This window comes from Peromyscus californicus, unplaced genomic scaffold, assembly GCF_007827085.1.
Source record: "Peromyscus californicus insignis strain IS unplaced genomic scaffold, ASM782708v3 Scaffold_19__1_contigs__length_69161282, whole genome shotgun sequence".
Classification (NCBI taxonomy): Eukaryota; Metazoa; Chordata; class Mammalia; order Rodentia; family Cricetidae; genus Peromyscus; species Peromyscus californicus.
Window position 1 is genome coordinate 16,345,859 of NW_026294491.1, and position 26,483 is coordinate 16,372,341.

The 26,483-nt window shown below is 43.1% G+C and overlaps 1 long non-coding RNA gene across 17 annotated transcripts in view; it reads right to left on the reverse strand.

Annotated features, from left to right (window-relative positions):
* The window catches only part of LOC128114605 (uncharacterized), a 287,065-nt gene that overhangs the window by 144,758 nt on the left and 115,824 nt on the right, over window positions 1-26,483 (reverse strand). For 14 of the 17 annotated variants that reach the window (XR_008219822.1, XR_008219827.1, XR_008219820.1 and 11 more), the window contains 2 exons: window positions 20,556-22,025; window positions 2,695-2,895 (listed from right to left, as the gene is read on the reverse strand). This is a non-coding gene — a long non-coding RNA (uncharacterized LOC128114605). The remainder of the gene's footprint in view (window positions 1-2,694; window positions 2,896-20,555; window positions 22,026-26,483) is intronic. The other 3 variants (XR_008219826.1, XR_008219824.1, XR_008219828.1) reach the window with 2 other exon arrangements.

The following is a 26,483-nucleotide window of genomic DNA, read 5'->3' on the forward strand; positions in this document are numbered from 1 at the left end:
TCATTAGTCCCCCCGCCCCCCGAAATCAGTAGTACAGTTCTCAAGTATAAATTTGTAGATGACAATGTGACAATGTCGTGCCCCAATTCAAAGATGTGCCTGGGTTGTACCAAGATTCCTCAGCTCTCATCTGGGGAGATACCTGAGTTACTAATAAACTTGACCAATGTTAGTCTCTCCTCTACAGGATGGCTCTTCCCTAAGAGATCTGCCTACTTGTATTAAATAATATTCTACTCTCTAGCTGTAGTAGGGTTGACACAGGCATTGGTATTTGCTAAACATTCTCCCCCTTTTCCAAGGCCCAAGAACAAAGGGTTATGTTCCCCCATCTCCTCCTTCTCGTCCTCTGTCAAAACTGATTTTTGAGACAGACTCTTTCTAGGTAGGCCAGAGAAAGTTGGCTGGGAAGCTGCTATGCAGACCAGGCTGTCCTTGAATGCTTGGTTCTCCTGCCTCACCTGCTCTAGTGGTAAATATTCCACATCTGTTACATATCTGTGCCACTAGACCCAGCTCAGTAGTAAGGGTCAAATCAATTTGAATCCTAGGTCTGCCTTGACCTGACTCGCTCAATCTTTGTCTATCTATGTGTGTATATATGCATGTATGTATGTATGTATGATCTATCTATCTATCTATCTATCTATCTATCTATCTATCTATCTATCTATCTGATGGTGTGTCTCAGTATGTAGCCCAGGTTTGCCTCAAGTCCCAGTTTCCATGGCACTGAGATGACAGGCATGTGCTATCATACTTGGCTTTCTTACTGACGCTGTCTCCTTTCCAAATGCTCAGACACATAACAGTGGCACTTCTTGTTTTTATCTCTGCTCACCCTCAAATCCACTCAGGTATCTCAATGGGTATAAGATGGAGAACAAGAGAGAGATGACCATACAAAACACACATATATCTCAGAGCCAGGGAAGAGGTCACCAGAAAGTGAAGGGCAAGGACAAAGTTGAGTTATTCACTCCAAATTCATCCCAGAATCTTAAGCCTAGCACCTATACTTCCGCAGTTTCCACACGTCTGAGTTGATTCTATGCACACCAAAGTTGGGAAGCCCCAATCGATTGGGAATACAATTACAGTACAATCAATAAGGAAGCAGAGGGGGACTTGCGACAAACAGTAAAGGGTCAGAGGGCTCATGGCCAAGGAGACTTGGACCAAACCATGGCGTTTGTGCAGGCTTCTTAGACCTCGAAACAACCTCACAGAACAGAAGACTTTATGCCAAAATCGAAACCCAACCATGTGTACTACTGAATGGCCAATCTAGTTGGTTGGGGCACTCAGAGCAAAACTCCTTAATGATACTGGCCATGAGGATTAGGATCCAACTTAATCCAAATTTACCTGATTCTGACTTGATGACATCTGAGAAGATCTGGTTTCTAAATAAGGCCATGGGCACTAGGTTAGTCTTCAACATGTTTTCAGAGCACACAAGTCAAACAACTGCAGACAGATGGCACACAGCAGCTTTCATTTTATACCTGGCTGTTGTGCCCAGGGGACCCACAGCAGCCACACTTTTCAGATCTCTCTTTTCGCCACGTTTTTATTTGCAGACCTATAAATTATTCTTTCTAGAGTCTTACTTCCAGCTAGTAAAAATATAGCTGGAATGGAGAGGAGGGTGACATACCAGTGCCTTCTCTCTCTCCACAGTGCCGAGCAGTAATTTACACCAGCTGTGTGGGTGCCCCAGGAGTGAAGTGCCAATTTGTAAGGAAAGGAAAACACTAATGGTCAATGAACAGGTGCAGTCAGCCCCTCATCTTAGAACGCATTGCCACACCCAAATGGGCATGGGGCGTTAAGTGGCTTCACATGGCCCTGCCCTCAGGTTTGTTTTCCTCTTCTTACTGGAATGCCAGTGTGAGAAAGAACAGGTGATAGAGAAGCAGCTACCTAGCTTCTTGTGAATGTCATGAGGACTTAGAGGGGTCTGTTTTTGTTTTTCATATATATATATATATAGTGTTCTACGCCAACCCCATTGCAAACATATGAAACAAAGACACATCTTTACTCTTTGGCCATTGCAGAGACAGGGTTCTTGGTATGCTTGCATTGCACTTGGAGATTGGAGGCATTGTGTACTCTAAACTGGCAAGGGTCATTCCAAATGGCCAGTGAGGTAATCCTCCAAAGGCAGAGCCTGCTGGAATCTAGGATCAGAACTGGAGTTTAGTATAGTTTAGTATAGATACTAAAGAGAGAGAGAGAAGTTGGGAGCTCCAATGATCAGTCGGAAGGGAAGCTGACATTTCTGTACCGGATCATGACAGGTTCTCATCACTGAGGATGCCCCTACCTCCGGAACCTGGTTGACCTGATGCCCCTCATCCTTCACAGTGCTCAAGCTGCCACCCGCAACACCACTGAAGTTTCACTACAGTCATTCACTCAAGGAACTCTCATACTTTGGATTTTACTTTCATATTTAAGGGAGATGCAGAAGGCACAAGGAGAAACAGGACCCAGGGCTTTGATTCCTTTGGTATTCCCAGTCCAAACACACAGGTATACATAACCTCTGTTTTTGAATGAATTGATCTTATTTTGTCATCTTCCTGCTTCTCTCTAGAGCTTTGAGTCCAGCGTTCTCATGGGCAAATGTGAGAGCGGGTGGTTTCTGGGAGGTGGGAGACTAGGAAAAGCATTTTCCAGACTTACTTGGGAGCAAGGCAATACGAAAAGATTCTGGTTGAGCAGTGGAGTTGTTAGAAGAAAAAGAGTCATTGTCGTGGCAGTGTTCCTCTTTCCAACACCACACCAAGCCAACTGCTGAGAGCTAAGGCTGGTGCCTGGACTCGGATCCTCATGCTGCTGTGTCTCTAGAAGCTTCTGACACTGGTTCTGAAGCAACGGCAGCCCCTGTGAGAAAAAGCTGAGTCTTAAGAAGGAAATCTTGGAGACTGTAGTACATCAGCTCCTACATTTGATTCTGAGCTTGTGTTAGTTTTCATTTCCCTAACATACAGCTCTGAAAGACTAGAGTGGAACAGAGCGGAAACTGTCACGAAGGTGTGGAAGGGCGATTAATATGTTTGTTCTCCCTCTCTCCCTCTCTCCCTCTCTCCCTCTCCCTCTCATGTGTATGGGCATCCTCATGTTAATTCCCCAAACACAAAAGGCTTTGGGAAGCTGATTTTTGAAATTGAACCGGGCTGTGACCCAGAAATATTTGGATTATATTACTCCATGGCCTGGCGCATGGATCTAAAATATCATTTTCCACTGGAATATGAAGGAAGGCTGTTGATCTGCAAGGGAGTAGGGAGACAAAGTCTCAGCTGTACCTGTGTGCGTGTTTCAGGTCTCAACTATGTTGTCCTCACTTAAGAATTAGACATTTTCTATGCCCAAGTCTCTAGAAAGGCTTGGCCTTATGTCCACTAGGACTCCATAAAATTCTTACATCCTGCATTTTCTTGGTCAGGGTCAAGGCTTAAGATGCAGGCCGGTGACAGCGTGCTTTAAGTCTCTTAAGTCAGTTGTCCCGACTGTCCTCTTCACTGCTGCACTGTCTCCTCTGTCATGTAGGAGGGGGACTGCCTCTTTCCTTGTTCTGTTGACCGGCTTCATATGTGCAGTGTCCCTTCAGGACTCAAGAAGTCAAGAGACACTCCCACCAAAAGGTTGAGGCAGACCGAGCCAAAGCACTTGACCATCTGCAAGTCTGGGGTTTCATGTTAGTTTGGTTTTGGTGCTCTTTAAAACATCAATGGAAAAATAGCTTTCTGGGGAAGCCAGTGACCTCAATTTAGATGGAAAAGGCTTGAATTTGAATCTCTGCTTTCCATTTCATATCTGAACATCCTGAGGGAAGTTATGTAATATTAAGGCCCCCTTTTTTTTTTCCATCTCTAACACTGCAGTCATATATTTCCCACACAGAACAGTTCTAATGGTTGGATGGTGGATGAGGCCATGCTTGGCACATGGAAGGAAGTTACATGTTTATCTAACTTGTAGATCATTACTTTAAAGTTCTCACAATGTTCCTGTAGATTATCTAGTCAAGGTTTAAGGCCCAGTGAAGTAGGCAAGGATGATGAAGACATAACTAATATGAGAACCCAGGCCTTCTGGCTTCCCAGTAGTCGATCTGGGATTTACTATATAAATCCAGGGGAACCATGGAACACGCTAGAACATTTGTCTGCTTAATGACTTTGGACTTCAACATATTAGGTTGAAACTCTCAGAGGGGATGAGCGAACTCACCATTTGAATAAAACATTCAACTGTCTTCTCTTATTTTGTAAATAAATTCCTCTATTCTAGGTATCTGGTTGTGTCTTACAACTGCAATTCGAGAGGCTCATTTCAGAAACCGAACACAGAGAATTTTCCCCTCCACAAATCCCAGGAGTCCATCTGAAGGATCTATGCAGCATTCCTTGAAATGCATGCTGTCAGGCCCCTGGGGCAGTTGGCACAGTGACTGACTTATTGCCAGCTCATCTGTGTCAACGTACAGGCTTTCCTGAATCCCAAGACAGACCTGTTTTCTGCAGTAACAAGCATTTGGAGAAATTCCATGGAGGAGAGCTGGTCCTTTGCCTCTAGAGGGGAGAATCAGTGATGCAACTCCCCGGGCACTGACCGTTGCTGACCTGAACAGTTGTCTGTACTGGAAATGTTTATTCTTTCTACTGCCAGACAAAGCATCCAGGAATCAAACTACTGGGTTTGAGGAGATCTAGATGAGTGCAAGCATGGCATTGCAGAGAAAGAGCTCATCTATTTCTGGGTTACAATCAGTAATAAGGGTTCCTATGAGCACATGCACATAATTAATGTGCCTATGGGATGCCGATTTAGGGATATTCAGCTAAATGAAACTGAAGATTTGTTAAGTCTCCCCACCATGATAATGGAAAACAAACAAACACAAAAACAAAACCCCAAACAAACAGCAAACAAGCAAGTAAAACAAAAATAGCCCAGTTTAGGTTTCTGAAGAGATTTGTATTTTCAAGGCCACCCAGCCAAAGATCTCAACATAAACTTTAGTTGTTCTCTTTTAAATGCCTCTAAATGATGCTGAGAGTGTTTAACTTATTTCAAAGATGCTAATTCGAGCCTCAGACAGCTGCAGTGGTTATTAATATGAGCACAATGGCTGACGATTTGACACAGCCTCTAGTTTCCATTACTGCCTTCGCACTAAATGTCCCTTTTGTGCACAGGGCATAAAAACCACAGTCAGATGACTGACTTGGGAGATGTGCCTGTCGACTGCTCAGCATCTGAGTACTTTTGTTTAAAAGGGAGAGTTACATAGTTTTAATGAGGAAAATGGAAAATTCCATACTAGACTATAAATCTTTACATATTATCAATATTTCCACAGTACAGTGAAAACTCAAGAGGATGAAACCTAATATAAAATTAGTGAGGAGTGATGGGTTCTTAATGCATATTTACTCTAGATAAATCAATATATAAAAGCATCATGGGATATTGACCTAGGATTAGAACAAATAAGCAATTATTCATGATTCAACGGAAGTATAATTTAGAGGTGAACATATTCAGTCAAATTGTTTTTTAACCTGCTTATCTCTGTAATTTTCCATAAAGGAATGCTATATGAATGGTAAACATAAACAAAAAAAACCAACAAGAAAACCTTAAAAATCAACTAGAAAGTTTCTGAGTACATGCTCTTTCCTGAGTCTGTGATGGACTCACTGTGTCTGGTTCCTTCTTTCTTTCTTTCTTTCTTTCTTTCTTTCTTTCTTTCTTTCTTTCTTTCTTTCTTTCTTTCTTCCTTCCTTCCTTCCTTCCTTTCTTTCTTTCTTTCTTCCTCTCCTTTCTTTCTGTATTATTTTTTAGAGAGTGCCATCTTGAGCTTTGTTTTATAAAAGCACAAAGGGTAAAGTCATCTAGGGGCATTTTTGCGTGTCTTGTGGACCCTCTGAATGTTATTGGGTTGTAGTAGTGCTTAACTAAAAGTAAGCAATCAAATGCTAAAATTCTTCTGACCTGGGTTTTCCTCTGTCTTGTATACATCCACAACTAAAGTCAAGAATGTGAATGATGAGCCACAGAACATACTTTACTCAAGCTTAGATCTAAGCTCCAAGTGCTTTCTCGAGGATGCGCTCTGAAAGACCAACGACCAGGCCTGTGGTTTTCGCTCCAATTTTTATACTTGGCATGGGGTCAGTTACATGGATGGATAAATAAGTGGTCTCTTATAGCATTTGCTAATATGTAGTGTAGGTATATTCTTGTCTCCTCAATTTGCAGATAGAAAAATTTAAGCATTTGCCCAGTGTTATCTAGCTAGGGATGGACATTTAGTATTCTTGCCTGTTTAGTCCAAAATCTAGACTCTTTGCAAGTCCAATTGGCATCACACTCTTTTAAATCTCACAAGATGAAGGACTGACAGCCATAGTGAGGGTCCTTTTTCCTGCTGTCATGTTCTTAGAAATTGCAGCTTTTTTGCCTGATTTTATGTGAGCAGAAGCTTTCTGTCACAGTTCTGTAGACTTGAGGGGATGTTGAAGTGGGTATACCTGGATTTAAACTCAACTCTGCAACTTGGCTCAGTGACCTGGTATGAGTTATACAGCTTTAGGTGCCTGGGTTTATTAAAAGAGACCAGCTGGATAAAGCACGTGTAATTCTCGAATCACTTAATCCATTTTAGCTACTGGCAATTATATTATCTTAATATTGCCCTTTTTAATACTACAATATGGACAAGGGCTTAGATCCTTCAACTTGCTAGAGAACCACACATCATAGTCCCACTTGCCAAATCCAACCCACCACCCATTTTAAATTCGTGCTTATTGGAGCACATCCACGCTTGCATATGCATGGATTTATAGCTCCCCATGTGCTACCATGGGAGAACTACAGAGCTATCATTGCTAGTCTGTCATCCTGCGTTCATGCAATCTAGGGAGAAAGAACTTGTGTCCTCACAGGCTGGAGCACGGGGATCTTGGCTGACTGCCATGAACGTATTGCCTCATGATGCGTCCACAGATGACACAGGATTCTGGATGGAGCAGGTTCTGTGGGGTGTATGCTGTTCCTCCTACCATTTAAATGCTCACTCCAGGCCCTGACTGCTTTTAATACTCCAATGGGAGTGTTTTGCTACCTTCAAATAGCTTATGAAAAGAATTTAAACAGAATGATGCAAAGACTAGTTAAGACAGAAAGGTAACGCAGATCTGTCTGGTCAATGCTGTGCTAACCTGCACTCCAGACCCCGTATCTACCTTCTCATTGTCTCTTCTACAGGGATGCAGCTGAGACCACAGGCGAGCAATCTCACTTAGGAAGCAGACCTGCAGAGCATTTTGCTAGACTGGCATGTGTGGCACTCTCATGGCATTTTTTGGATAGACGAAGCCATCACTGAACTGTAGTGCTGGAAGCCTGGCCAAATGTGGCTGTAACCAGGTGGAAACTATAAACAGGCACACCTGTTTTGTATTGTTTTTTTCAGAGAAATAACAGTGTATATCCATTGTGTCCCTGACACAGATGAGGTGTGTGTTTCTACCACCATAATGAATTCTCACATACTATGAAATGCAAATAGTCTTATTCTCATCAGGATCTATTTTTCTCCTCCAATGTCTTTTTTGTGCATTATTCTAGTGACCGATTGTATCTTCCTACAGGATACTCTCCAGGGAGGTAAGATGTAGCCTGTCTCTTTTCATTTGCTTCTCCTGCCCCCTTGTGAGTCAGTGGACAGGCATCTATGATATAGGATCTTCAATGTAGCAAATGATAAAGCAACAGTCATCTTTATTCAGCATTGGTGCATGACACCCGTAAGTCACAGTGTGAACAACTAGGTTGTGTTAGGAAACGGGACAGATCAGCCTCTCCTACCACACCAGAGGAATAATGTGAGTTTCTGAGAACAGTAATCTAAATATCTAGACATTTAAGATTAAGGACAGTTTACACACATGTGAACCAGGGAGCCTGGTCTTTTAGAAAGTGCCAGCTGTTCCTTCAAGGACAGTGGTGGGAGCTGAGAATCAACCTGGTGAGAGCCATGACTATGTTTGAGAGAATCATCTTTTACTTGGTTCTTACCAGAGGCAAAGTGATTCATCTTGCTCTCTCCCCCTGTAGCCTTGGGTTTGTTTAAACACTGCCTGCTCTGTAGTAGAGACATGCATAAAACAGTTTTATTGAATCCGCTTTACTTTAGTACCCCTTGACTTTTGCATAAATTTATTCAAGCATCTACACCGAGTACACCCAGATGCCAGGTGCTGAGAACAGTGAAGGAAAGCTTCCATCCCTGCATAGACTTCTAGGTGAGGAGGCAAGAATCAGAGTGTGTGAACACACCACACCACACACACACACACACACACACACACACACACACACACACACACACACACACACACACTTATATATTCACTGTATGTAACAGTTAAGCACAGAGCCAGGCAGGCACATTAATAATTGCCAAACACAAAGCTGTAGACAATCAATCCTCCAGATATTTATAGCAGGGAGAGCTCAGGGGAGCAGAGTCACCATTTCTCAAACTAACGTGTGACTGGAGATCTCTGTGGACACAGACCTGAGGTGAGATCTAGGATTCTGTACTTGTAGTAGGCTTCAGGTCCGCTTGAGTCACTTACAAACCTGTGCACTTGTTTACAACTGAATTTTTTCACATACCTCACACGTTACTGTAAACCAGGGATACAAGTTTAAAATAAAGACTTTCCTTTGAGGGAAAAAAAGGGCTGAGAAGGCCAGAGATTCTAATACGGGGTAATTCTTGATAGACAGAAGTAGTCCTAGGGTTCTGTCTAAATGTAGACATCTCAGATGCAAACCAAACCATCAGGGATATGTTTCCCTGTGGAAAGAGGGGGATAGGCAGGTGCCCAGGAAGGACATGTGAAGGCATGGGAGTGTTCTATATCATTAGTAATGTTTTCACAAGTTCTGTGATATGAATAAAGTAGATGCTCTGGGTGGGCGTAGAGGGGAGGGAGGAGATGTGTGGTGGTCAGGGACCAGACTGTAGAGGGTCTGGTGTAGCCAACCAAAACTATGGTATGATTCTAAAAGCTAATGACTTGTAGAAGGGAATCTATACACAGCTTAGATGGCCCCATGTCCTCAGCCTTGACTTGTTGGTCTATAAATGAGCACACTGGCCCCTCGATGGGACATAAGCTCTGCAGTGTATCTTACATGACTGATACTTGCCCCTTTCCTTTGCCCAGAGCACGTGATCCATGCCACGGCTCCTCCAGTGTTTCCTTTTTTTTTATTTGCCAGAGGCCAGCCATGTTCAGTGTCCCAAATGAAACAGAACGGATTACGGTGGGATGGTCTGTATGTCAAATGTGTTGCTGATTGGTCAATAAATAAATCACTGATTGGCCATTGGCTAGGCAGGAAGTATAGGCGGGACAAGGAGGAGAATAGAGCTGGGAAGTGGAAGGCTGAGTAGGAGACACTGCCAGCCGCCATCAGGATAAGGAAGATGTAAAGTACCGGTAAGCCACAAGCCACGTGGCAAGGTATAGATTAATAGAAATGGATTAATTTAAGCTGTAAGAACAGCTAGCAAGAAGCCTGCCACGGCCATACAGTTTGTAACCAATATAAGTCTCTGTGTTTATTTGATCGGGTTTAAGTGGCTTGGGACTGGCGGGTGAGAGAGATTTGTCCTGACTGTGGGCCAGGCAGGAAAACTCTAGCAACAAATGGTGCCCAACGTGGGGCAAGAGTTTCCACCTAAAACCTGAGAAAAAAGATTCTAAAACGGAGCTAAAAACAGCTTCCTAATTGTCTCTCTCAAATGAGCGGCAGCTGCCGGTTTGAGCTACTGGCGGGTTGCTGGCGTGCGCGCTCGACCTGCTGTATGGCGGAAATGAGGCCTCTGCAAGTGGCACATTAAGCTACATTGTGGATTTAGCCTTTGCTAGTACAAAACAAAAAAAGAGGTTTCTGGGCTACACGCTGCTTGGATAAAACCATAGACCCACGATAGCTCCCAGAGCTGGTGGTAAAGTACCACGCCATGTTGGAAAGCTGCGGTGGGCGGAGCCAGCAGCCACAGCTGCTGCAGCTTAAAGCAATACATTCACAATAAGACAGATTCAGATGTAATAGTTTAAAATATGTGTAAAATATACGTAGGCTTAAAAGAGAAAAAAAAGGTGATATATACAATATAAAAACAAATACATGGTTTTAAAAAATAAAGTCTTTAAAGAGACACTAAAATTAATATAAAAAATAAGCCACGTAGAGATGACTATTACACAGAGAGTCTGGATTGTGTTGTCTTTGGGATTCTTAACTACAGAGAGATGTTTGATTGTAAAGGAAGCTGAGTTAAACGAGTACGTATATTTTAAAGATACTTTGACTTCAAAATTTGGATGTAAGGATATGTTGCTTTGGAAAAGAGTCTCTTTTGTTTCCACAGAAAACAAGAGGCTATGGATTTGTTCCAGAGTAAGATACATCAGGTTTGACCAGCCAAGACCCCCTGAAAGGTCTCTGATGACACCATGGCCCAGATGATCCAACATCCAGAACCGTTTCAAGACAACTGGCTCAGATGATACAGCCTCACGGACTACTCCATGATCCTAAAATTTTCTTTGTTTCCCCAAAAGATACAGCGCCCCCCTCCAGCAGGAAGTAGTAAGACAAGCTACGCCCAAATTCCCAAATATACCAAGCTGACTTTGGAGATGTGTAAAGGTTAACACCTTCCTTTTTAAGAAAAGAAAAGGGGAAGTACGGTGGGATGGTCTGTATGTCAAATGTGTTGCTGATTGGTCAATAAATAAATCACTGATTGGCCATTGGCTAGGCAGGAAGTATAGGCGGGACAAGGAGGAGAATAGAGCTGGGAAGTGGAAGGCTGAGTAGGAGACACTGCCAGCCGCCATCAGGATAAGGAAGATGTAAAGTACCGGTAAGCCACAAGCCACGTGGCAAGGTATAGATTAATAGAAATGGATTAATTTAAGCTGTAAGAACAGCTAGCAAGAAGCCTGCCATGGCCATACAGTTTGTAACCAATATAAGTCTCTGTGTTTATTTGATCGGGTTTAAGTGGCTTGGGACTGGCGGATGAGAGAGATTTGTCCTGACTGTGGGCCAGGCAGGAAAACTCTAGCAACAACGGATTCGTTCAAGGCGGAGCACTTGCGAGGTTGTGAGAAGCTCTTCAGGTGCTTGAGTCTGCTTATTTGTTTAAAAACAAATATAAATAAGGTTTGCCTTAGTTTCTAGTGCTGTGGTGAAACTCTATGACAAAAGCAACTTGGGGAGGAGAGGGTTTGTTTGGCTTACATGTCCCAAGCCACAGTCCGTGGACAGAAGCCAAGGCAGAGAACTGGGCAGGGACCTAGAGACAAGAGCTGATGCAGCGGCCATGGCGGGGTGCTGCTTACTGGCTTGCTCCCCGTGGCTTACTTAGCCTAATCTCTATATAGAGCACAGGACCACCAGCCCAGTGGTAGTACCATCTGTAATGGACTGAACTATTCCCATTAATCGCCAATTAAGAAAACGCTCCACAGGCTTGCCTACAGCCCAACCTTATGGAGGCATTTGTTCAATTCAGGTTCCCTCCTCTCAGATGACTCTAGCTTGTGTCAAGTTGACATAAGGCACAAATGTTATAACAACTTAAATATCTTCATTAAATGAAAAGCTTTCTACCATAGGTATATTGTATGTGTCTGCAATTTAAAGTCACCCTTGCTTTGTAAACACTAAGGAACATTAAAAGCCAGGACATAAGATTAACAGTTGCTTTCAATCCTGTAAGTCTGTGATCACACACAACCCAATCAATAGGCTATATGGGAAAATAGGAAAACTTTCTCCAACCTGAAGTTATTTTGTTTTTTACAAAGTGTAGTGGGTAGCCATTCCAGCTTTGATCTGGAAGTTCCAACCCCCATTGAGGCTTCGGTAACTGTCATGCCTACAAGGCAGGGCCAAGAGAGGACCCTGAAGACCCGAGTTCCAGATGCACCAGCTCTCTTAGTTCCTGGACCCAGGACGCTGGAGGTAGACCGAGCAGAGTTCTCCAGAGAACACCGCGGGACTGCGGTGCGTCTTTCCCAGACCCTGCAACCTACCTATCCCTTCATTTGTAAGTTACACCACTAAATAAACCTTCCTTTTAACTACATGGAGTGGCCTTAATAATTTCACTAATAACAAACTATTTTGCTTTGGCCTAATGGAAGATTTCCTGATTCAAAAAGGCAGGCGTTTTTTTGTTTTGTTTTGTTAATTTTTCTTTTTTGAGATAGTAAGGCACAAATGAGTGAGCAGGCAGAAGGCACATCTGGTAGTCTAGGCAGCCACATCAAGTACAAGGACACAGACCCAATTTAGGCCTCATTCTGCAGAAGACACGGCTACTGTGTGCCTGGAACTCATGCACAACACACCTGTGCATTTCTGGGGTGCACTGGCTTCTTCTACACTGTAGATCCTTGCAGAAAATGTTCTTTAAGCTTTAGTGATTTTTCTAGGGGAAAAAAAAAAGCCAAACCCACAAACCATGATCTGGGTCCACATTTAGTTCCCATCAGAGCGCTAACTGGGGGGAAGCTGTACCATGAGTTATGAAGATCAAAGGGACATCCAACAAGGAAAGATTAAACGACTGTCTAGTTCAATTAAAATTGTCCAGCCTGGCAAAGGCTTGGCTGACCAGAGGTAATTCTGGCATGAAATTTTATGGTGATATCTTTTAAAGCCGTGCAAATTGGCAGGGATAAAGCTGACAGGACCTCATAGACTTTAGCAGAACCCGCCATCCTTTTCATTTCTTTAAGGTGACTCTCCCCCTGCTCAAAGACCTGCAGTGAGCTGTCCCTGCATATATGGCTAGAACAGGGCTGTGCTTGATGGGACCCAGTGGGAGGTGAGTTGGCTCAGGCTGCATTTAAATGCAACTCTATTCTTCTCTAAAAGCAAAAGGCTGCCGAGCAACAGACACTGGCCTGGGGGTTGGGGGGCAGCATATGCTGCCCTTTCAAAGTAGCAAAAGGTCTCCTGCATGGCTGAACAAAACTTCCAACCTCTTCCCCTGAGAATTCCAAACTCTTAGTTTTGGAGTCATGTTTTTCAGGGTCTGACCAAGCTGCAGAAAGATCAGAGTAAACCAATGGTTTGACCCATCTGTGTTTCATGGTGTGTATGATGTAGAGTTGGGTTTCTGATCCTGACAAGGAAGATGCTGTTGTGCCCATTTCTCAAAACCCCCAGAGACCACCAAGAAGCCACTTTCCGATGCAAGCACATAAGGGTCTTTTTATGCAGGTTCAACGTAGGCTACCACACGGCAGATGGAAGGAAATGTGGCAGCGGCCACAAGCCCAGGTGTAGAGAGTTTTTAATAGAGAAAATCCACAAGCCAGGAATTGGTAATTTGGGATTGGGTAGAAGGGATATGGGGCAAGGTGATTTTTTGAATCAAAGTCTAGACTTTGGGCGGGGAACCACAACCCACTGAACAGTATTATCTGGGCTGCTCAGCAGGATTATCTAGAGATCTTCAAGGGCCATAAACCACAGACAGAATGTCTACAGGAATATACTGCTCTGTATCTGTTCGAGTTGTCATGGCACATTCCTGAGGTCCTTCTTTTAACTGTGTACAGCAGGTGATCTGAGATGGTGGCCCTTTCTTTCCCTAAGATGAAGCCTGTAAAGTCAAGTCTAGACCTTCACAATGGGTAACTGGTTGGAGTGAAGAGAGGCCACAGGCTGTGAAGTGGCAGAGATCTCTGTCACCAGTGTGGTGGGATGCTCTCATTTCTAGGGATGACCCATAGGCAGAGTCCCTACATGATCTGCTGATGGCCAACAGCAATGCGTTGTTGGGCTAGTGTATACATAGCCAGGAGAACTCCTGATTGATGCGAATGAGCTTGCTTGCCAAAGGCATTCTACCCACCCCACCCCTTTGTATTCAGTTAGGGTGGCTGTTTGCAGTTCCTCCCATGCAGGATTCTATTCAGGGTTTACTTCCAAGTTTTATTTCCTGTGTTCTCATGGAGCTGGCTTTATGACATCTTTGGATGGTAGAACACAGCAGAAGTGACAGTGTCCAAGTCCCATGCTCATATCTCAGAAGTCTTGCTGTCTTCTCCTTGTCTCCTGCGCTATATGCTATAAGCTAGGACCAGCCTAACAGAGGGGCAGAGTCTGCATCCAAGGACCTCAGGTGCCCAGACCTGTGAGCAATAATAAGGATGCAGCCCCAAGCCCTTTGTTCTGGGTGGTTTGTTCACAGCATTTGTGTGGCAATGGGTGGGTAATGAGAAGCTGACCATGAGAGGAAAAAGAGAAAGCCAGATAACCACCAGTTAGGCCCTGCATTTGTATCATCAGAGACAACTGGCAGTTTAAGAATGAGAATTCTTTAATGGAATCCTGGGAAACTCCTCACAGCACTGCACTGTGCTACCTAAATGAAGACAGTTTTGAAGCATTTCTCGTCATACCCTGGAGTTTCCGGATGCTGGGGAATATCCAACCCTGATTTTATAGCTAAGGAAGCAGAGGCTTGACGGTGTTCAGACATCACCAGATTATCAGTTTCAGGGCTAGGATGGATGCTAATATGTAGTCTCTTCTTAGTAAGAATTTCAAGATGGGAAAACTATACATTCAGCCAACAACAGGGTCCTACTATGTGTGGGTCCTATGTGACAGCCTAGGCATATGTTTATACAGCTGGCCCAGGGATGGACCAATTGACTTAAAGTTATCATTTCAGAAGATACATCTATCTGGTTTACCTTCAGTGAAAAACAATGCAACTCAGCATATTTGCTAATGGCTAGTTTGAGAAATAGGACAAGTATGAAAGACTTATCCTCCACTCAAGTGGTTTGTTTGTTTGTTTATTTGTTTTGACAGACATATAGGGAGAGAATCTGGCTTCTGGCCTGAATCACAGAAGGAAGAACATAAAGTCTCCACAAGGCATTTAAGGATAAGAAATTGGACTCACACAAATAAATGCTGAAATGATAATTCTTACATGAAGTATTTGCTACTTCCTATTATATCTTTATGATATTTCCTTCATGCAAGTTGATTGCTGTTCATCAAAATAAATAGCTTAAATTGTCTCTATTTAGCTATTTCTTTTCATGACTTTGCTTTCTTTTCTTCATTCTTTCTGTTTTGTTTTGATTTCCAAGTAGAAAATTCTCAGGTGGTGAATAGCAAAGATGTGTTCTTTTGTTCCTCCTAGATTTTGCTTTACTTACAATCATTAATAATTTCCAAGCAGCTTCATACTCCTTTTCCCTCAGAGATTTGGAAAAATGATACCACAGTCTGCACATAACCCCAACCACAGCCAAGTTTGGCACTTATTTTGAGCACCCTTCTCTGGCTTACACAAAACCCTGTGGTTAAATAGTATTGGTACTGGAATCCTTATTTCTATAGTAAACCAATTTCCAGTATTTTATGGATAGTTAACTTGTACAATTTAAGCTATTGGCTCTCTTCTGATTTTCTATAGCTTTCCTCATTGGCTTATCATGGGATATTTTAAAAGGGCCCCTTATGTAATATGGATGAACTCATGAATAGTTTGTGTTAGCTTAGAAAAAACAAAAACAAAAAAGTTTTGGTGACTTCTTTGGCGGGGATGTGAGACAATCAAGGTGCCAAGTCAAGATTACAAATGACAAAAGAAAGATCACTAACAGTAAAAGCCAGAGATGAGAAACAACAGTGTGAACACATTTAAAGGATAGAGGGGACCCCAGCAGCAGAGCTCAGCACTGTTTTTACTGAGGGAACAATCAGCTGAGCACCACTGCTCCATACCAGGGGGAGTTCTTGCTGAGTCAAGTGCAGTTGCTTGGATAGATTACTCGTGAACACACTAAGCACACACATCAGCCAGGTTAGCTATTCCCTTCCTCTGCCGAGGTTCCCTTGCTCTTGGCCCCGCCTCTGTAACTGTAGGAGGAGTTCGATTCTTCCTTTATTACTTTTAAAGTATACACTTATAATTATGTGTATGTCTGTGTGGAAGTATGTGCACATGAGTACAAGCGTCCACAGACATCAGCAGAGGGCGCCCTACCCCCTGGAGCTAGAGTTACAGGCAGCTATGAGCTTCCTGTTGTGGATCTCCTATAAGAGCAGGATATGTTCTGAGTCATTTAGCCAGCCCTGAATTTCAGGTTATTAAACCATGCATCCTGCCTATATTTCTTTCACTATTAAAACAAAACAAAACAAAACACCATTCTGACTTAGATCTGCCAAATGATGTCAGAATGGATTAATAAAAATGCCCAATTTAGAACACTGACCCTTCGTTTCACATTGGCTGTTTAGGTTCTTATCGAATCAGAAATGCCAGTGTCTAAATCAGGCTGGCAGAGGGATCCCACTTCTAAAGAGGCATCCAATCCAGTGTCCAGAGGAGGTTTTGTGATGATTAGGATTGGGCTAAGAAACATTGGGCATGATAGCCACAGCCTGCCCTGGCTATCATCTTTGCAGTAGGGTTTCTCTGTTGCTATCCACTATTTTTAGCAGATACATATTTCTTATCTACCCCCTGCTTCTTCCACTCCAGTTCTGCCCAGGTGCAAAAGCTGTGATCCATTTTTATATTTGTCCAGGTCATAGTTGCACAGAAATCTGCAGTTATCCCTTGAGGATAATGCCAAACTGAATCCTTTTGCCCTAAACTAGAGGCTGGATGAGCCTCTAGCATTGGGTCTTCTGGAAACTTCTAATTCTCATCATCTGTTCTTTCTTGTGTACTCTAGACTCCTTTCCCTATCTTGTCTCCACTTTCTTTCATATGACCCTGAAAGACAAAGTGCTGGTAAGTGCCCTTCCCTGGCTCATTTAAAAATTGTCATAAAATTTATAGCTGGCTTAGACTGGCCATCACTGATCTTCTAGATGTGGCTATGGCTGAGTGCTGTTTTGTGATTATCTACTGACTTATTTATAACAAACACTACAAAGGTCCTTGCTGCTCAGAGAGACTTAGAGATACAGCGGTTATCTGTCTTGAAAACAGAGTGAATGTTTGAGGTTCTCCGTGTAGAATGGGCAGGCTTGAGTTGTCTAACTACACGTTTTAAATGGAACGGTAAAAACACCCCAAGCTTTAGTATACAATAACACAAAAGCATTACTGCTAGGTAGAAGGGGTGGAATGCGCCGAGTCAGCACAGGGAAGGTCTTCTAAGCGCAGGCTTCTGCAGCACTAGTGAAGTGAACAAATGCAAACAAGGTGTGTTATGAAGATGAGATTGGGGGCAACCATCAAGACACTCCAAAATGTGCTGAAGTTAACTGCTCATAGAGCATGAACTGAGAGGCTTCTATCCAAACTCTCTGCCTTGATTCTGCCGTTTGAAGGATGTGTGAGAGCAGGATGGGTTAAATGTTTGAAAATCTGAAGGCTGTTGTTCATTGCATTGTATATTGAAATATGTGGCTGATCGGATCTCTCTGAAGTTCCTGGTGTGGAGTTGGTCACTAGCTTAAGCTTATTGCTCTTTGCTCTTTCGTAGGGGATTTTTTTTTTTTTTTCCAGAGATAAACAAGGTAATCGCATGGAACAGATTTGAAAAGAGGTGTTTTCATGTTGTTTCCAAGGAGAAATCATGGCTGTATCATTTTCAGGTTAATGCCAACACCAGGGCACCAGTGATTTCTTTAGCAGTTCATTGTTGTAGGAGGAGTCGGGCGTCTGGTAAATAACTATTTCCCCAAACGCGGTTAAGGACTGAGGTTAGGCTTGGTGACAGTAGCAGTGAATGCTGAGGCAAAACTCCTTTGCAGAAACCAGTGCTGCCTTGTAGGGGGGTTACTGGCCAGTCACTGGTGGTGATGGCGGAAGAGGAGGAGCCACTCCTATAAAGTTGAGGATGGTTTCACCCCACGACAGTGTAAGCCAGGAAGAGGAGGAGTTACACATTAGGAAGACCTGCTGCAGCATGGCTAGAAAGGGACTGTTTGAGTGTGGCTGCATACACCAAGTACACATGAGGACCGAACACAGACCAGTCTCACATGATACTCCATGAAAAAGCAAAGACCCCAGACCAATGACAAATGGAATGCAGTCTGTGTCTTTCGGGATATTGTGGATGTAGATTTTATTTATAATCCATGTAAACGCCTTTGGAACACACCCTCTTCTTCCTTGCCAACGTCTCAGACTCAAAGCTGCTGTAGAACACTTAGACATATCCCAGAATGCTTTTCTCACATAACACTCAGCATAGGCCACCTTCCGTTCCCCCATTCTACACTTCCAGTTCTGGGTTTGGTTTGGTTTTGCCTTTTTCACTGTCTCTTTATATTTAATGTAGCATTACCTATTACAAGAAGATTAGAAATGAGTTTGTCCAAATCAACTTAGATCAGGGTGAATAAAAAAATCTGGGTAGATAATGACACAGCTCTCCCAGTGGTGGGGATAGGAACCTGAGCTTCAATTCCTTCCCTGATGAGATGTCTATAGCAAACACTGACGTTCACAAGTAGCTAACAAGTGCCATTCATTCTTTCAAGTGTTTTTTTTGTTAATTGTGACAGAATACTTGTAGCTTGAGTTTTTCTCTCCGGGTCTCACCAAACCCCGGCTGTCCCGTAGCCCACTTATAAAATAAACATACAGACACTTATATTATTTAAACTGCTCGGCCATTAGCTCAGGCCTACCATTGTCTAACTCTTACTCTTATACTCAGCCCATTTCTGTTAATCTATATGTCGCCACGTGTTCCGTGGCTTTACCTGCTGCCTTTACATGATGCTCCCTGGATGGCAGGCTGGCATCTCCTCCTCTCCACCTTCCTATTCTCTCAGTTTTCCTCTCTGCTAGTTCTGCCTATACTTCCTGCCTGGCTACTGGCCAATCAGTGTTTTATTTATCAATCAATCATCCACAGCACTTGTGGTTTATCTCACATATTTGCAATTTCACCATACAAATAAGGGAGTTTAGGAAGCTGAGTGGCTTGCCCAAGGTTGCATGGCTGTTGAAGGGCAAAACTTGGGCTCCTAAACCTTAGTCTCCTTCCATAGCTTGTGCCCTTAGCATCTCTCCAGGGCTGAGTGACACCAAGACCAGAGTAATCACTGAAATACTAATGTCTAAATATAAAGAATGTACCTTAATTGCATCTTCATTTTTTAGCTAAATGAACCACTTGTGGACACAGATCTGTATTAACACACTGATTACCAAATGTTAGATACTTGTCTACAATTTAGTACCAGAATGTTTCAACTACAAGTACTTGTGATTTAGGGGAAAATTTTCAATGCCTTGTCATTTGAAAAATAGTTACTGTTCTCTGCCTAGAAGATGGCAGAAAATTCCATAGCCTGGGGTTAAAATTTTGAGCAACGTATCTCTGAGTGGTTCACTCAGGATCTATCTCTGTCTCATTTGTAAAGTAGGAGGAAGGTTTCAAAAGAGAGATTAGAAACTCATCAGAGCATGGCAGGGCTGAGCGGTCCAGACTGAGGGTGTACTGAACTCCACACTATCCAATGAGCATCCTTAAAATTGGTCTTGGCATTATATCTCTCCTTTTTGAACAAGGTCCCCTTTACTATCAATGTTTCCTTGATCTCTTTGTATAAAGACTGGATTTGAAATGTTCTGCCTCTAGTGAGATTCACCATGACTCTTTGGTAGGCCTAAAAGCCACATTTTCCACTGCTTTATCTTGGCAGATGCTTTCAACCTGGTAAATGCCTTTGAGTTAGTAACTTTCATTTTCACAGTTTTAGTAGAGAGACTTCTGCCAACTGCCTTAGCTATTTTTTTCTTTGTATTGAAATTAGAGTTTGAGTGCTTGTAAAAAAGACATGGAAACAGAGAATGAAGAGACTGAGTGTAGGCCTTAGACTCTGTTGGAAGCTTTGGCTTTCTTGGTTCAAACACCAGAAATTATAAAAAAAACCATTTTAAGCCATCTGATTAGTGTTATGGAAGCAGTTTGTGGAATTATTATAAGCGCTCATATCCTCACATATGAATAGGCAGAATAAACCATGCATGTGTACACACATGATTGATTTTTCACATAGAATAGGCACCATTGTAATCGATATTACCAGCAATTGCTTTGGTAACATGAGTGTAATTTGATTTGACAGAGTGCATTGTCTTCATCCACAGGTCAATACAGGCCATATATTCAATTCCCATCAGACATTCATAAATCCCATTATCAGAAAAGAGTTTGTGGGAATCATTAAGCTAAACAATGGTGGTTCTGATGCTACCAGCAAAGTGGGAAGAAACGTGAAAAGTGCTCAGAAAGATGAAGGTGGTACTTCCACAGGGGGAAAAAAAAAGATCAGGATGCTTCTACCACCAGCTGTTAGTCTCTGTAGGGAAGCTGACCTGAACATCCTCACTTCCCCTTGGTGCTATAGAAGGATGCCGCTTGATTCGTCATGGACGTTAAAGTTCCTGTGTCAGCATATTCAGGAGAAGAACTTACCACGTCTGCTGATGACCTATTGAAGCTTCAAAGTGGAATAGCCCTCAGGTGCCCACATGAACTGAGATGGATGTAGATGTTTTCCAGAGGAGACGCTGCAGGTCTGGGCCCTGTATAAAGGAGCCAATAGCTGTAGAGATGTTCCTGTGAAAGATCTGCTTCTGAACAAGCCCAGGGCTGGCAGACACGTGACTGTGTTGGGGTTTCACCATCTCCCCTTCTGGCCGTGGAGGCTCAGTTTTCCTTCAGAAAATCCTAACCATACCCATTGCTGTGCCCATTGACTCAACTTGGTCCTGAGATGGTGACTAGAGCTACTGGGAGGTGAATTCCTTTCGATGAGATGTCGAGACTGGTTGGAAGGGCATTCGGTGCTGCTCCTGGTCATATTTGGTCTAAGTGGGGAGAGCCTGCTTGAGAATAAAGCAGCACAGAGGACAGCTGGCCAGCAAACAGAGGAAGAACCCAAAACCATTTGTACAATTGATCTGCGTGTTCATGCTTTTAATTTGGGGGCCGGGGGGGGGGGGGGGTGCGGGAGTCAATCAAGTTGCTTTGCTGCATGCATATTTGACTTAGAGCTCTGTCACTGGCACCAAGGAAATTCATTAATACAGGGCTGCCCTTCAGCCTCCAGTGAGCATTTCCCTTCTCTCTGTATTGCGTCTTTCTACATTGCAGTTCCAAGAAGGTTTTGCCATGTCCTCACTGCAGGAGTTTTACTCCGCTGTGCCCTTAGGCACCTCATCAGTAGGAACTAAAAAGACATTTCTTTTTCTTTCTGCGGTCTCGTTGTCGGTTTCTAGGGAGAAGGCAGTCTCGTTGACTGAGAGGGTCCCAGAAAAGGTAGAAAGAAGCAGCTCTATGGTCCTCCTGAGGAAGTTGGCTCTGAGACAGCACAGAAAAGTCATCTCAAACCAGAATGTTCCAAATGCAAACGGAAGCTTTCCTCCAGCTGGCAATAAACAGGGAGCACAGCGCTGCAATGCTCGGAGGCTGCCAGTTCCTGACAGAGCTGCCCAGCCACGGCTGGGGATGCTGTAAGAGGGAGGGCTTGAGCAGTGCTTTGTGGAGACCAAGTGTTTGGATGCCAACCCTCTGATTTCGCTTCTGTCCCTTTGTCATCCTTGTTTCCCTGGCCGCGTTCTTTTCCATTATAGTTCTTTTCTTCGTCGAAAATCGGACTCACAGAAACGAGCTGTAATCAGAGGACATGAGCATCCCTCAATTGTTCTCTTTTGATTTCCTACTTTATTAATATTTCAGCATGCGAAACAGAGAGGAAGCCTCTAGATCCCTGGCCCTTTGATTTAACCGTGCTATTCTCTAATCTACTGCATGGAAAATCTGAATATGCATCACAGCATCTGAAGCTGGCACTTCTAAATCCATTTGTGGTGCATTATGTAGGAAATTACTTCCATCTCGCTAGTGCTGGGGAAACCTGCAGCAGCCATCACGCCAACGTGCCTGGGGGGAAAACAAGTGTGAAGATTTATTTGTACGCCAGGGAAAATCGGGAACTAGCAACATTGCAACCTATTGATAAAGATGAGGCTTGATCCCCCAGCTTGACTGGCTCCCCAACCCTCAACTTCTGTCTCTCCCTGGATACTTAATATGTCACCAAGTAAGGTCATTGTTTGTCAGTGATCTTTGCATAGAAGAAACACACTAAAATTAAAGGCTGTATAGCAAACAAAGCGCCCCCAGATATGAGCAGGCAACTAACAAGCTACTTAGGAACAGCACGCAGTTATACGCAGCACTTTTCCATGTGCCAAACATTTTAAATTCATTTACTTTCCTTGGTCTAAGTACCCGGGACTGGAACAATTAGTTCCTCATTTAATAAGGGAAGAAATGGAGGGTGAGAGGAACCAAGCAGCCTGTTTCAGAGCCAAGTGCAAGGTATGTCTCAAGTTCAGAGAAGGAAGGAAGGAAGGAATCCTCATGGATTCATAAGGATCCTAAAACCAAGAGCTGGGATGAGAGAGAGAACAAGGCAAAATCATTTGCTATGTTGTTGGCTTCAGACAGCTTAGGGATGGGCTGGGATGTGATAAAGACTGAATTGTGGGGGTCGGTTAGGGATGTTGGAAGCATACTGTAGTGAGCAGTGGTGAGGTGCCTTCTTACCAACGGCCTGGCAATTGCTAGTGTGCCCACGACACTCTGGCACCTTCTCCAATTCCCTCACCCTTACACCCACCCCAAGATGGGCCTACAATACCTTGGGCTGCTGCTCTGTGTCCTTCTTTCCATGACTTTACACATTCTTTTCTCTCACCCATTCTCCCACCCAGTCTCAGACTCAAGTGTAAGTAGTCTTTCTTCACCAAGTGTCCTGCTTGACATCTGAACAAATTCATCTTAGTTTTGCCCCTCAGGGTGAACTCCTAGAAACAACAACTGTGTCTTTTGTTCCTCATGAAATCTCCTGTGCCTAGATGGATACCTAGCATATAGTAAGTACTTCATCGCTGATAATTATTAAATACACAAATGAATTACATTGCTTGTTAGTCACTGTCACTAAATATCACAATCAAATCAACATTTATTGAACTAAATATGACCAAATGAAGCTAAAAAAACAACAGCCATAGGATCAGTTCAGCCCCAAAGACACTGATAATATCAAATATTGACTTGCAAAGGAAGAACATGATATATTTTGGAGGCCTATTATGTAAAAAGAGTGGGATATTTGTTTTTTTCTCATCCCTTATAATTGGAAATACCCTACCTTATGGGGAGCTGGACAGATGTCTCAGCAGTTTAGAGGGCTTACTCTTCTTCCAGAGGCACCAAGTTCAGTTCCCAGCACCCATATCAAGTGGCTCATAGCCTCCTGTAACTCTAATTCTATGGGATCTGCTGCCCTCTGGCTTCATATGTTACCTGCCAGCAAGTAGTGTGTGTGAACCCATGTAGGCACATACACGTACACATAAAACTAAGTAAATGTTCCTTAAAAAAGAAATAGCCTACATGATGACCCAGCCCCTCCCCCCCACACCTAAAGCAATTATTCATGTTACATTTATCTCTATTTTGTGAGGCAACATGGGTATTTTTTATTTTACTCTATCTTGTATTTTTTTTAAAATTCATGACAATGCAAGGAGCCTCTAAGTGGATTTCACATCTTTCTGATGGGGTTGAACACCTGCTTGTAGTGGGGGAGGAGCATGTACTCTAGAGTCAGACCGCTGGCTGTCTCTCCCACTCACTGGAGGCACAACTTTGGCCCGATCATCCATGATCATGATCTCTCTGGCAAATCAACCAGGAATCTTCCAATTCAGCTTCATGGCAATGGCAGAGCTTGAGGTAGCCCTTGAAAAGTGAGGTCTGACATGATGGCAGGTGTATGTGGTTAAGGGATGGCAGGGTTTGCTATCAGCTACACCGACTACAACCCATAACTCCACTTCCTGCCAGCCGAAACACTGTGTAGAATTTTGTCTTGTGGCCAGCCTCGGTTTTTCCAATTTTAATAAAATCAACTATACAGGTCTGTGAAGAATGGACTGCATAGAAATACATGTTTTGTGTCACAAAGACATGCTTAACAAATGGAAGCTGTCTTTATTAGACAGGATTTGCTTATAGGATATATGAGTCAGACCTCAATCTCTTTTTCAGGGCCTAATTAAATTTGCAATTTGTAGTCTTCAAGGGATGCAATTTGCAGTCACATTGAGCGTGTGCGAGGAGATGTGCTGAACAAATGGAGCTGATGGGCTTTATTATTAATTATCTTGAGTTGTTCCAAATAAAAATGACTGAATGACGTTGGATTTTCAGTTATCAATCATTCTTTAGTATTAGGGTTTGTCCAACATAATTTCTTCCGAGCAGTTTGGCTTCCCCCAGGCTAATGAAGAGCAAATTTGCCTCACCTAGGCACCGTCAGCACTTCCCGTTGGCCCTTTGACAAGTACCATGGAATATCAAATGACAATGGGTCACCTCAGCAGCAGCGCTGTTCAATTCCAACCCAGCTTAATTGCTAAGGCTGCTGAGCTCAATGCAATGTCTGCTTCTGTTTGTAGTCCCTCATACTTCTGTCACTGTGGACCTGAAGAGAAAGTCAAATTCTGCATTCCCTAGGGAACCACTGAAGGTGTGTTTGGGGACTTAGCTTGGCATATTGCTTCCAAAGCTATTCAGCTCTGGTTACTCTGAAATCACTCCATTTAATATTTCCCCTGGGGATCTTGCAGAACATTCAGTGGTTCCTAAGCCCTGTGAATCAGAGGTGGAGCACAGTTGTGATTCTAAAGGGTCCACCGACTGGTGGAACACGGGTATGGCAGAGCCAATGAAGGCAGAATGCCTTGTTAATACTGTTAGCTGCCCAAACAGCCTTGGATAAGACCTGTCCTGCATGGAATTACAGAGACACAGAGAATGAATTAAAATTATTCTTCAAACAGAAATATGGGGAGCCTGGGAAGTGTCAGAAAGGCAATTTCATAGTTACAATTCCAGAAGAAGAGATATGATTTCACATAACAAGGAAGTTCCTGGGCAGTTTTAGTTATATTTAGTGATGTGTGAAAAATACTTTAGTAAAACACATCTGCTTCTAAGGTTTATTTATCAGTTTTTAGCAACAGCAAGTACTGCAGTAGGAATCGGAGCTGAATTTGAGTCTTCAATTACTACAATGGGGGGCATTGTTTTAAGTAAGTCCCTCACCATGTTTAGTCCATTTTCCTCATTTGTAAAATTTATATTTAACAATACTGAGTCGAGTTCTAAGATTACATTGTGGTTCTAAAATCACATGACTGAATTTTTGAAAAATCTATTATGACTGAGTCAAAATCTTGATTAATCGGCATTTCATCCCCATGATCTTTCCTTCTAACAGAAGGGACTTCTGCCTTACGAAGTCTTTAGCCAGAAAAAACTAGCCTGTTGCTTACCAGAAAATAGAACAAGGAAATACTTCAATAACATATGCCTTCAAATATTCTATTCATTAATGAGAAAGAAGAAGAATGAAAATCAGAATTTTCAAGACTCTCATGCTGTCATTTTTTCTGCAGGAACAATCTGTAAATCAGTGTTGCCATTACTAAAGGAAAGAGATGATTTTTAAAAAGGATTAGTTTCTTGATGTTGTACAGGCCAATCCTCTGAGCCAACAGATGTCATCTTCAGGAGCTCAGATGTGCCTTCTGGAATGATCATCCCAATTGGGCTTGATGACTACTGACATCTGTCAAAGGAAGAGGAGGAGGTGGGAAGGGTCATAGAACTCCTACCTGAGTATTCTGCCCTCACTGCACACAGCCTTGGCCAGGAGCTAGAGGATACAGGCTGGGAAGGACCAGAGGAGAGGGCTCCGTCTACACAACCATGGGGGAGTCCTCATCTATGCTGGGTGCAGAACTCCCAGTGTGGCTATTTTAAGGTCACCCATGATCCTGCCCATAACCTGTCACCTATTGCTCTGTCAATAAGCCTAAAAATCCAATTGGTTGCCCAGGTGAATTTTTGTGGAATTGAACTTTGGTTTGTCATTAGGACTCAGGGACAGGGACAGACAATGCTTACTGCGTTCTAGGGAAAATTTCTCCCAATTCTTGCCCACATTGACCTAATTCACAAATGCAGGAGTAGATTTTAGCTCACCGTGAACTCTTTATGGCAACATTTGTAACTTCTTATACTTTATCACATACTTTCTAACTCTCAAATATGTGCTCATTTTTACTTGTCTTGCCCCTCAAGGCTGCATACTAGGATATTTTGGCCAAAGGTGTGGTTACCAGGTGTCTTATACTTCAAGGCCTAATTACAGGATGTTTTGAGATAGCTAAAGCAAAAGCTGTTAAACTGAAAGGTGGCTGGAAGGGTCTCTCTGAAGTATTTGAATCCTCAGGGACACTAAGCATTATCTATTCCCCA